The following is a 12132-nucleotide window of genomic DNA, read 5'->3' as shown; positions in this document are numbered from 1 at the left end:
TGTATTAACAGAACTGGTGAAAGACATATCTGACTTTAAAATAGCAGATCAGTGCCTTCAGAGATGTTACAGAATAATCTGGAGAGTAGTAGTAGACTTGTATGGTACCTGTCATCTGCTGGGCGATCTCAGAGATATTAGCCCTATACTGTTGTATAAGCAGAAGCAAAAAAAACCCCAAAACTTGCCTAAAATACTGTCTCTGGTAGAAGATATGGTCCTTGTAAGTGATAAGATTTTCCCCCAGCATGCTTATTTTCCAATATTAAACCAAGATGTTTATATGGAAATAGGAAGAAAAGGAAGTTTGGTTATTTCAAAATAAATTCCTTCTCCTGTTTCCATTGGCACATAAAATGGAGATCAGGGAGTAATATTTTTTCTAACTATCCCTAGTCCCTGAAACAATAACCCATTAGCCATGTAGTTCACCATAAATGGATTGCAAAACTGCCTGTTTCATGAATTATAGCAGTCTTTCAAGTAGTAAGAAGTAAAGTTGCAGCAATTTTCCATGTCTGTAATTTTACTGTCAAAAGGTATGTAAGGGCTATGTCCTGGAACTGATGGATTTCAAGCAGAAAAATTAAATTTCATGTATTAATAGGTAAAAAGAGGGGCTTTGCTGGTATAATTTTAATCTAATTATTAGCCCAAATAAAATGTTTTGTGAATCTGAATTTAACATTAGCATATACTGCACAATGCTGTTAATGGTCTACATGCTGTCTAGATTGTAGTATTGATAGAATTGCATTTCTTTCAGAAAGTAGATTTAAGATCTTAAAATAAGAGAGAACCGGGGGAGATGAGGAGAACAGTTATTTTTAAGCATAGCAACATTTTAGTTTCTATGCCAGGGGACAGTTGATTTCAGCTTTTTCATCTCTGTTTGCCACTATTGTTACAATGAATGAGTGAACTTAATTAGCACTGCAAGGAATGAGCTGTGTTCCCAAAGCTCTCTAAATGGGAAAAATATTTAAAGAACATGGAGCAGAAAAGGATGAAAAATGCTTGGAAAGAACAAAAGAACTATATAACCTTTGTCTACTTACTGCAAACACAGTTGCATATAATATCTCCAAAGTACAGTTTCAGAACTGTCTTTGAGATTTTCCTAAAACAAATCAGATGGCAAGCTTCTGCATACATGACACTCATAAAAAAGCATCTAGAGAAATGAATAGAGTAATCACTCCATCTTAAGTTAAAAAAATAAACTTTACACATGATGACACAACTGGATGACATACATTGGACCTCTTTATCCTATTTGCTGAAACTCACATCTAAGTGGGAATACAATACAGACTCCTGACTATTATAAATGAAAAATAGACTCAAGATAAAGCAGCTTGTGATGAAAGCTGGAAATCCAAGGTCTTTGCTTAGATCTACTTTCAGTATGAGTCTGGGCAACAGGTTCTGTAGAAACTACAGAGTTCTTTCCATTTACTTTAAATAGTTACCTCAGGCAATCCAGGTTATATGTTTCATGTCCCCATCTGTAGAAGAGCAATAACATTACTTACTTCTTCTGAAACATGCACGTTCTTTTGGTTTATCATTTTAAACACCGTGGCACAGGAACAAATGTTATGTCTGTTGAGGGGACCACATTTCTCAGCTGGAGCCACACAGAGTCTCATAAGAACTACTCCTACCAGTGGAAAGGATCCAACTCATGCCATAAGCAGGAAACATGGAAAGCCTTGCAGAGATAACACGTGATTGTACGTAAAGGCTAAAACTGAACATGTGGCCAAACGCACAAGTATTCCTCATTTCTGCTCATACTGCAGTGGCTCTGAGCTATTCAAGTAAAAAACACACAATGTGAGATGCATCCTTAAATATCAAGCTTATCATGCTAGAAGACTTTCTGTTCTAATTGCTTACAGTATCTGGGCCTTAAACTGTAGGCTATTGAAAAGCTTTTATTTGTACACTACATCTAACAGTGAAGCCTCAAACCTGCCTGGCACCACAGAATGCTACAGCAGTACACATATTAAACAAAAAAAAAACAAAAAAAAACAAACAAAAAAAAAAACCAACAACAACAAAAAAAGAGATAAATAATCAATAAAGAAGGATTTTGGAGCATCAGTATTCAAAATGTGTTCAAGTGAAATAAAAACTTAAAGCAACATGAAAGGAATCTATGAAGCCCTCATCCACCTTCTTGTAAATGTGAAAGATTCAGCTGATATATATATATATATATATATATTTTTGACAATTTGCTAACTGATACTCTGTGTAAGAGTAAATGAAATATTTACCTGACAGCAGCAACTGTAACAAAAATCCCTCCATGAATTCCCTTGGAAGGTTTCCAGAATCACACAGGAGATATTTTGTTGTGGTTTTGTTTTCATATTCTCTTCAACACATGTCACATGTCATCTCCTGGAGAGAGATTTTCAGAGTTATCTTTAAATGTGACTCTCTTTTCAAATACTTGTGGCACACAGGAGGGAGCTCATTTTCCACACCTGATCTTCCTTAGACAGCTGATTTGATGGCAAGAAATGATCATCACGGTGCTGGTGATGAAGATAGGGCTGGTATAAACATCTTCTGTTTTATAAACAGCAGATTCTAACTGTAAAATTCTCTTTATGATCAGTTAAAAACATGTGCTAAACCCAACGTAATATCTATAACAAACACGTGAACTTTTAGGGTGGAAGAAAAATGCCACAAATGGACACTTGCACAACTTCTGGTCACGTCCATACTAAGAGAAGCTGACCATGACTAAATTATGTGATATCAGTATAATCATCCTGCTGGTTGTAACGAGGAAAGTCATTAGCTGCAAAGTGAAGTTGCAGAAACCTAATGTAATCTAACTTCCTTGTACATTCTGTAATCTTCCCTAAATAGTATTATAATGCCATGTCCAATTCATATCTTTCTCCTCACATATTTAAACAGAGCAGGCAGTGACACACTGTTCTCTTTTCGAATGAAGCAGCTCAGTGACCTGTAGTAATTTGCATTCAAAAGTAAATGTCCAGTTCTTTATGAAAAGGTTATTCTTAGCCGCCAATATATTTTCTTCTTGGGAAAAGGAACTCAACCAAACTCCATCTGCATGCTCTCTGTTTATACCTCTTCTGACATTACTGTAATTTTCATTCTGTTATAATGCAGGTAACATGGCAAAATTAGGTATTCAATATTCAAGTCATCAGTGTTGCCATTACTTTCAGGCTTCATAATTGCTCAGATACAATTTTGAATTCACCAAACCACCGCATCACGCCTTCTCCAAACCTACGCTCCTCACTCAGGCTAACCAGCTGGGGGTAGCTAATTTAGGGCTCTGACCTGCACTCTGCTCTTCTGCCCTGGGCACCAGGAATAGAATCATAGAATCATAGAATCATAGAATCGACAGGCACCAAACATCTTAGCACACCAGAGGCGATCTTTCTCATCTGTGGTTGACTGCTGCTTTGTCTTCTCCACATGAACCTTGCTACATTGATCTGTCCCTCCTAACTTCCAATAAAGGCATTTATAATGTTTTAATGACCTCTTCTACTCAGGCAGTGAATACGTTGCTTTGTTAGATATCTAGTAAATCCAACACAGTAGCTGCTATCTGAACCTTTAGGGGATTTCTACTTCTTAAAGTCAGCCATTAAACATTTCTAGTAGTGTTCACCAATTTTTTTCAGGAACCTCAGGACATTCCTGTGCTGTGGATAGCTGCGAGTAAAGTTATCGTCAACATCACACACTGGTTTGAGAGATGAAATAGATCCAGGTGAATAACTAATTAAAAGAATGGATAGGTTGTTACCCTTTGCTCCTATAATGAAGTGCTGAAGCATTAATTTCCTGACTGTCTTGTAATTTGATTTCTCATAAACTGTAATGTCACTTCCATTAATAGCTGCCCAAAGAAATGACAGGTGGTCAGCAGAACTTGTGCAGGGATGTTTAATGGTCATGCATTACTCCCTGAAAGCTGTGAGATTAACACATCTGCTGCAGAGACAGGAATGGCTAGCCTGTAATGGATAGTCTGTTTACTTTGCCACTGCTCTATAAATCCTGCAGAAGGTAGATTTTTACAACTTAACCAAATATTCACATTTTAAAACCCAGGAGTGTAAAAGGCTAATTCCCACCCTCCCCACCAGCATTCAGGGCTAAATTTGCCTCAGCTGTTGTAGGTGGGAAGGCACAGAGACAGTATGCCTCCTTTGCAGCGGTGCTGGGCTGAGGACAGCATGGCACTGCAAGGGTTTCCACAGACGGTGGTGAATTCCCCAGCACCTGAGGGTGTGCCAAGGCATGTCACAGCAAAGGCACAAACCCAGATGTCCCCACTGTGTGCAATGGTGATGGCGTACCCATGTCAGGGCTCCCCGAGCGATGGGCTCAACTGTGGGAAAGGACTGTCTCATATACCATTCTGTATCGTATCAGTTACGTTTAGGGGTAAAAATGATTCTAAATCCAGATGTTAGGCTCCATTATGGCAAGCTTTCAATGGCAAAAGCAACTTTATCAATGCAAATGGAAGTGCTGGCTCAGGAAGACGCCCTTTCTGTGATCACTGGTTTGCAAGACTCAGCCATGTGCATTAGGTGCATCAAGAGGAAGGCTCATAGTTGGAATATTTAATATGTATGACAACTGATAATGAATTTTAAATCAAGGTGTATTTTAAACTCATGTTCAAAACTGAAAGTCACCAGCCATGTGGTTTTTATGTCTAGCATACTGAAAAAGTTAGATTCTCACCATGTCTTATAAGGGCCCAGTAAAGTGTCTCTTACTGTAACAGAGCTGTGACTGTCATACTTGAAGGAGTGAATTTCATGTTTTAAGGACTGAATTTCCTATGTAGAACCCATGCAAATGGTATGTAAGCCCTTAATGAAATGAGTCATATGCTATCACAACTTCAAGTATCAGAAAGGAGAAGCTAAAAGTAAAGCACTGACAATTAAACTAACAATACTTTAATTTTTCCTTTTACATAAAGAATTAACTCAGCCTATGAAAAAACAGCCTTTTGATACAATACAGAGAACAATGGTTTATTCTGCATATAAGGTGGGTAAAAAAAAAGCCTCTGATTACTGTCACTCAGGATTGTAGCTGGCTCATAACTATATTCCAGCTTAAGCATGTGACCTCTAATTAAAGGATGTTAAAATATGCAGAGGTTGGGGTAGGTCTCTGAAGCCAGCCACAAAGAGTCTTTGCTCCCTTTCTTAAAGCAATTTAGTAATAATAAATCAGCTTTGTGGGCTGAGATCATCATTTTGACAAAAACATAAAAAAGCATACAGCAGAAAGTGCAAAGATGATGTCTGTTGAAGCCTACGCTGTGTGTACATGTAAAAATATGTATGGGTGTTTCTACGTGTCTGGGTATGTGCCTCGTTGATAGAAACAGTGGGCTCATTTACCAGCAATTACATTTTCCACAGAGACCTCAGTGTTGTTCTTGTATTTATAAAATATTCAAAATGTATGAGAAAATGGGGTGAAGAGGGAGGAGGGACAGCAAGGCAATAACTTGAAAATGAAAAGAATGACTACAGCACTTTGTATCGATTTCTAGCAGGCAGGGACATGTCAGATAGTATTTAAACCATCTGCTGGAAACATTTGGATTACTCTTATCATCACATTATCTCCCAGGTAGCATTTCCTCCAATAAATAAAAGAACTCTGTGTTTAAAGATAAAAGTCAGATTAATTATTAACTTGTTCAAAGGATCCATTTATGGACACTTACTTTTGTGGTTCTTCTCTGCTTGTTTATTCTTCCCTTTTGTTACACTCAGCTGTAGTTTCCTTGCTGAAGTTCTTTGTTTTAGGATGATGATGGTCTCTTACGCTCACAATAGCTTCTGACCCAGATAATTTCCCATTCGTCTGGGCAACAACAAATGGATTTACATTTCCCCCTATTTCTTTCAGTAATGAAGATGACATACTGTATCTCACTGCTTTCAGTCATCTACAGAGTTTTCCTAAAATCTATATTTGCCTAACTCTAAAAACAGATGAAGGGAATCAGAAGGGAAGATGAAAGCAGCTTTCATCTTTGGCCTCCATTCAAGAAGGACGGACACTCTTCCTTGTCCTTGTGCTTATAGCATGAGAGGGCTGGAGCACTTAAGCCAGCAGTAGTGCTAGAAAACAAGTATGGGTGAGCAGGGCACATTAAAGCACATTTAAGCCATATAGCACTTACTTATTACTGCCAACATTTTTGAGCCCACTACAAGGATAGCACTTTATGTATTATCTGCTTTAAAGAGAGATACAGGCAGTGGGTAGCCAGGCTGGGTCATTTACTATTATATATTTTCAATGATAATGCAGAAATCGAAAATGAAAACCATAACCAAAGTTAGAGATAAATAATAAAATTAACTGTGGATTCACAGAAGATTTTAATTGTATAAGAATTTTTTTAAGCAGATATACTTTTACATAACTCTGGATTTTCATCATTATTCTTATTCTTATTATGCCTGAACCATTTTACAATAATTTCTCTCCTCACCCTGCCCAAGACATATAAAGAGATCGTATTTGTGAAATAGTACTGTCATCATTGTGATATAGGAGTGTTATGATGTTTGGATATTACAAGATGAAAAATATACCATACTATTTGTGAAGTGCATGATGACTACAGAACACCCTATATTTTGGAGGTATTTTGTATTTTATAGAATTGGATCAGGTCACCACTGTATTGAGAGAGCTATGATGTATAAAATCATGTTACAGAAAATATTGTTCACTAGTGGATGTAGTTCATAATTTTCTCTTACAGCATTTTTGAAAAATGAAATTGCCTATAACTAGAAAAGCTAGCTCTTCATCAGCTCTCTACATCCATTCTCTCAAGAGGTACTCCATGTACCCATCATTTCTAAACTTCATCTCTTCATCAGTTCTAATCATTAAAAAATTCTATGGTGCTTTCCTTCAAAACTTGGTGTTAACACAGTATCCTGGACAAAGTCCACCTTACATAATTATTGTCTAGTTAGAATTTATTTCTTTTTTCAATTTGGGTAAATTTGTTCTAACTTTTTATTCCTGAAGTAATTAATAATATATGTCCTTAAACTATTTCTGTCTTCCTCTCAAGACATGACTGTTCTTCAGCAGCCAGTTTGATTTGATCTGATACATTCTCCATCTACTTCAGCAGACGTGAAGAGTAAATCAATTCTAATGAACTTTTAGATCCTGGAATCAAGTGGCCTCTCTACTTATGTATTTCTCTTGTTGATCATATCACTTTTATAAAAAACTAATTAGTTAGTTTATGAAAATGGCTAGGGCCATCGTGGCTGCTGTGGGATGAAAATGATGAAATTATTATTTACATGACAGCAATAATTAGATGTTTCAATCCAGACTGGACCTTATTATACTATGTAACTTAAGACATAACCTTTATATATAGAAAGTTAACAATCTAGATACACAATGTGACAACAAATATTTTTGTTATTGTTATCATTGTGTTCTTGCTATTATTCCCTTTTTACAGGTCTTCAAATAAACATGCAATGCCACTCGTGTCTAAATATCCGGAGAGCATTTGGAGCAAGGGTGGGATCTGAAAAAGACGTTACCTAAAATAATGATCTAAATACCTTAAAATCCATAGGGTGAATTACCCTCTGCAAGTGACTATCTGTGTCTAATATCTAACAGAAAGAGTTGGAACAACAATTCAGCCTAGATTTTGATGGCTAAAATGAGATACCACATTAAGTGACCTGTCAGAGGTCACAGAGGAAGACTATAAAAATGAAGACAAATGCCTGAGTCCTGCCTGAGTGCTTTAGCTACAAGGCCAATTTCTTCACATGGCCCTTAAAAGTATGTGAAAGAAGTATCTGTATTTATTTAAATGAATGACACAGGACACGGATATTCACTGAGGAAGATAAAATGAATGAAACAAGTTGCCACTGTTTTTTCACTTGGTCTTTTCATTTGAAAAACATGTCAAACAAATATATATCAGCCACTTTAATCCCAGCAATCCTTGCGGAAAACTAGTAATTGCCAGTTCCCTTACACATTTATAGCACTTAATACAATGTGTTCTCAGGTTCCTTTGCTGCGGGGAACTTCTCCCCTTTTCTATATATGGTGCATTATTTCTTTAAAGTACACATACATAAACACACACTTAAACAAACTCACATCTGGGTTTGACATTTCTGAGTCACCCTTCTTTTTTATACACTAATCCATGCAGAGCTGCCCTTGGCATTATCTACTTCTTTTAGTGATGCGCCTGTAGTGTGGTATTCTTGTATTATATGATACTTGTTATACATAACTGCTGACTGTGTTATGCCTGCCCAGAGGGAACTCATCAGCTACAATCCATCTTCTTATTCACAGCTCCCTCATTGATTATTCATGAAGCAGCTGCCTTAGAAAGCAGGTATTGGTCATATTAGTGATGACCAAATCATCATTGCATGCATCAAAAACTTAAGTGTTATTACCTCTGTTTTTGCCATATGTGACCTTGAGAGCAGCTGGGTTCTGTGGCAGGACCTTGGGTTCGATGTGCTGACTCTGGGAGTTGGTTTGCTGTGTTGCATCAGTAACTTTACTCTTTAGCATGAGTTTCTGCACATATGGATAATGTTCAGCTTGCTTTCATTCAGCAAGGAAAAAATGATGCTCGTGTTGCCTGGGAAAAACAAAAAACAAAACCCAAAAGTTCCATAAACTTCAGATCCATTTAAATATTGAATTAAAAGCAAAATAGAAACAAACAAACAAACAAACAAACACCACAACCCACCCACAAAACAAACAAACAAACACCTCTAAACTCCAGCTATGGAGATTTGCTCAACGATACAATTCTGGTGAATTAACCTGTGGAGTTTTGCCCCAGTTATTTGCCTAGACCCTCACCCCTTCTCTTTCAGATATCTGTGACCCATGTATTGTTTAATGTTACATATTCCTTCTTCTTGCCTTGACACATAGGCCTTTCTATTGCTTTTTTAATACCAAGATGCTAAACGTCTTTCAGATTACCAATAAGTAAAATAAATGTTTCTGTTATTCAGATGTTCAAAGGAAAAAACACCTCATTAAAGAAAAAAAGAAAATTTTGCTTATATTTTAGTTGGCAATCTTTTCTTTCTTTCTCTTTTCTGGGGGAAAAGGGTGTTCCATCAACCTCCTTTTTAATGTCCTGTCTAGGAATTCATTCTGTTAACAGATAAAAGGATGAATATTATCCAAGATAGAGAATACAGTTGTATTTTCTTGGCCGAGATAATTCTTTCATGTGTCACCATTGATTACTGGCATTTTCTATTACAGCTGCAGTACAGTAGCATTCCAGTAGTTAACTTTGTGTCCCGCCTACCATCATAGACTACAATTTTTTCCTCCATTTTTATCAGCTAAACTTCTAGGGTAAGAGATAATGATGCCTCACCACTTGGGTGCGAATTCCTATAAGAAGGAGAGGCAAATATTTCCTTCTTTTGTTTTCATTTCAAGAAATATTTGAAAGACATTCACCAGTCCTGTCATATTTTAATTTAGCTTAGACTATATTCTGAAATAGCATCCATTGTGCATCAACAGTGTTCATTAAAATATGATCTCATAGAATCATAGAATCATAGAATCGTTAAGGTTGGAGAAGACCCTAAAGATCGAGTCCAACCGTTAACCTAGCACCGTGTCCTGGTTTCAGCTGGGATAGAGTTAATTTTCTTCTTGGTAGCCGGTATGGGGCTGTGTTTTGGGTTTAGGATGTTGATGATACACTGATGTTTTGGTTCTTGCTAAGTAGCGCTAAGTAGTAGCTAAGTGGCGCTCACACTGGTCAAGGACTTTTCAGGTTCCCCTGCTCTGCCGGGTGCACAAGAAGCCAGGGGGGCTGACCTAGACTGGCCCAAGGGCTATGCCATACCACATGACGTCATGGTCAGTATATGAGCAGGGGGAGTTGGCCGGGGGAGGGGCAACGATCGTGGCTTGGGGGATGTGCTGGGCAGCGGTCGGCAGGTGGTGAGCAATTGAACAGTGTATCGCTTGCTTTGTATTACTATTGTACTACTATTACTTGTTTTTATTATTATTATTATTATTACTATTACTATTACTATTACTATTACTATTACTACTGTTCTATTTTTATTTTACTTTAGTTATTAAACTGTTCTTATCTCAACCCACGAGTTTTCCCCTTTTGCCCTTCCGATTCTCTGCCCCATCCCACCGGTGGGGGAGTGAGTGAGCAGCTGTGTGGTGCTTAGTTGCTAGCTGGGGTTAAACCACGACACACTGCCAACTCCACCACTGAACCATGTCCTCAAGCACCACATCTACCCATCTTTTAAATACCTCCCGGGATGAAGACTCAACCACTTCCCTGGGCAGCCTGTTCCAGTGCCTGACTACCCTTTCAGTGAAGAAGTTTTTCCTAATATCCAACCTAAACCTCCCCTGGCGCAGCTTGAGGCTATTTCCTCTCGTCCTATTGCTTGTTACTAGGGAGAAGAGATTGACCCCCACCTCACTACTGGTTGAAATATTTACAGTGGTTGAAATATAAATGGCAAAGTCTCCTTATAAATCCAAAATTAAAATGCAGATATTACACTAAACTTAATCTGTATACTGAAAAGCACAAGTATACTTCTTCGAAAAGTAATCAGCTTGTTTCAATCGGTAGGCAATGCTGTCTGAACAATTGTGGTGATTTTAAACCCAAAAGGCAGCTGTGACTAAGACAAGTTTAGCTCACAGTGAAAGTGGACTCCACTAAGCTTAGTCAGTCCATACTAGTGGTGTGCTCATGGACTAAGGCTCAGCAGATGTGCAGTGACTTGTCCCCTGTCTTCCGTAACCATGTGTAAGCCCATGTCCTTGTGGTGGTCCGAGGGAGAGAGCAGTGGAGAAGCTTAAGCTAGTTCACAGGTGAAAGAAAGATTGTGAGATGAAGTAAGAAAGGAGATAAAAATGTTTACTAAAAGAGAGGTATAGAACACAGGTGTCCTGGTTGGACTGTGGAGGGAATAACAGATTAAACTACAGCAGAGTCATGGCAAGCCTTAAAAATGGGGACAAAAAGCCTAAATACAAGTTGCAAGAGAAATAAGTGAGAGAGTATAAGATGAAAAGTAATTTGATTTGATGGTTTTCTTTTGCTGTCTATTTGCATTCCTAAGACCTCTACAAGCTGTTAGATGCAATACTGTCAGATCTGGAAGAGAGAGGGAGGAAAGGCAGAAATTCAGGTTTTTTTCCATACTGCACTGGGGGTATCACTGGGAGATACCTTTGTTTAATACATGATTCTGGAGAGACTGGAATCATGAGATGTGGTGGTGGTCTTAAGCATGAGCTGAACTGCCTCTTTCTCTGATGAATAAAGTTGCTAAAGGCACTTGTCTGGGTCAGGCCATCTCTCCTTACAGTCATTTCTAGAGTATGTGCTATGCATTGTTAGAGTACAATAAAGTTTCTTCCACTTATTCCCATTTTACCAAACCTTTCATTTTCTTACCATCTCCTTTTCATCCATCTACTTTTTGGTAACTGTAATATTAGGTCAACAGTAAACAAAAGCCTACAGGCAGGAACCAGCATCTATATTTTAAGAAGACAAACAGAAACTTCTTTCATGACATTTTCTGTCTTGTTATTGATTTTCCAAGTCTGTTTAAAGAGTTTTAAATTCATTAGAAGTGGATTCTTTTAGTAAGTGATCAATCCATAAAGTACACCAATCACTGTTGATGACACCAACTTAAACTACAATGACTTTTTTAATTGAGATAGCATGTAAAAATGTTGTTAATAAATTGCAGAGATAATTTTTCATCTATTTGGCAAATAAATTAGGAAACTATATGAGGATTTTAATGTTAATTGTAATAAACAGTGTGATTCTAGCACTGCTGAAAAATTCCAGACAGCTAGTCCTGTGTTTTTATCTACAAAATATAGAAGTTGTAGCTGTACAAGTTTCCTCATATTGCCCTCCAAATACAGCTCAGTGTTGCTCTGGAGGGACATAATTAGAAACACATCTTATGTTTTCATGCCTCTCTCTGTCCTTGAACT

Source organism: Platalea leucorodia (genome assembly GCF_965183815.1).
Source record: "Platalea leucorodia genome assembly, chromosome: 7".
Taxonomy (NCBI): domain Eukaryota; kingdom Metazoa; phylum Chordata; class Aves; order Pelecaniformes; family Threskiornithidae; genus Platalea; species Platalea leucorodia.
This window is presented reverse-complemented; position numbering follows the sequence as displayed.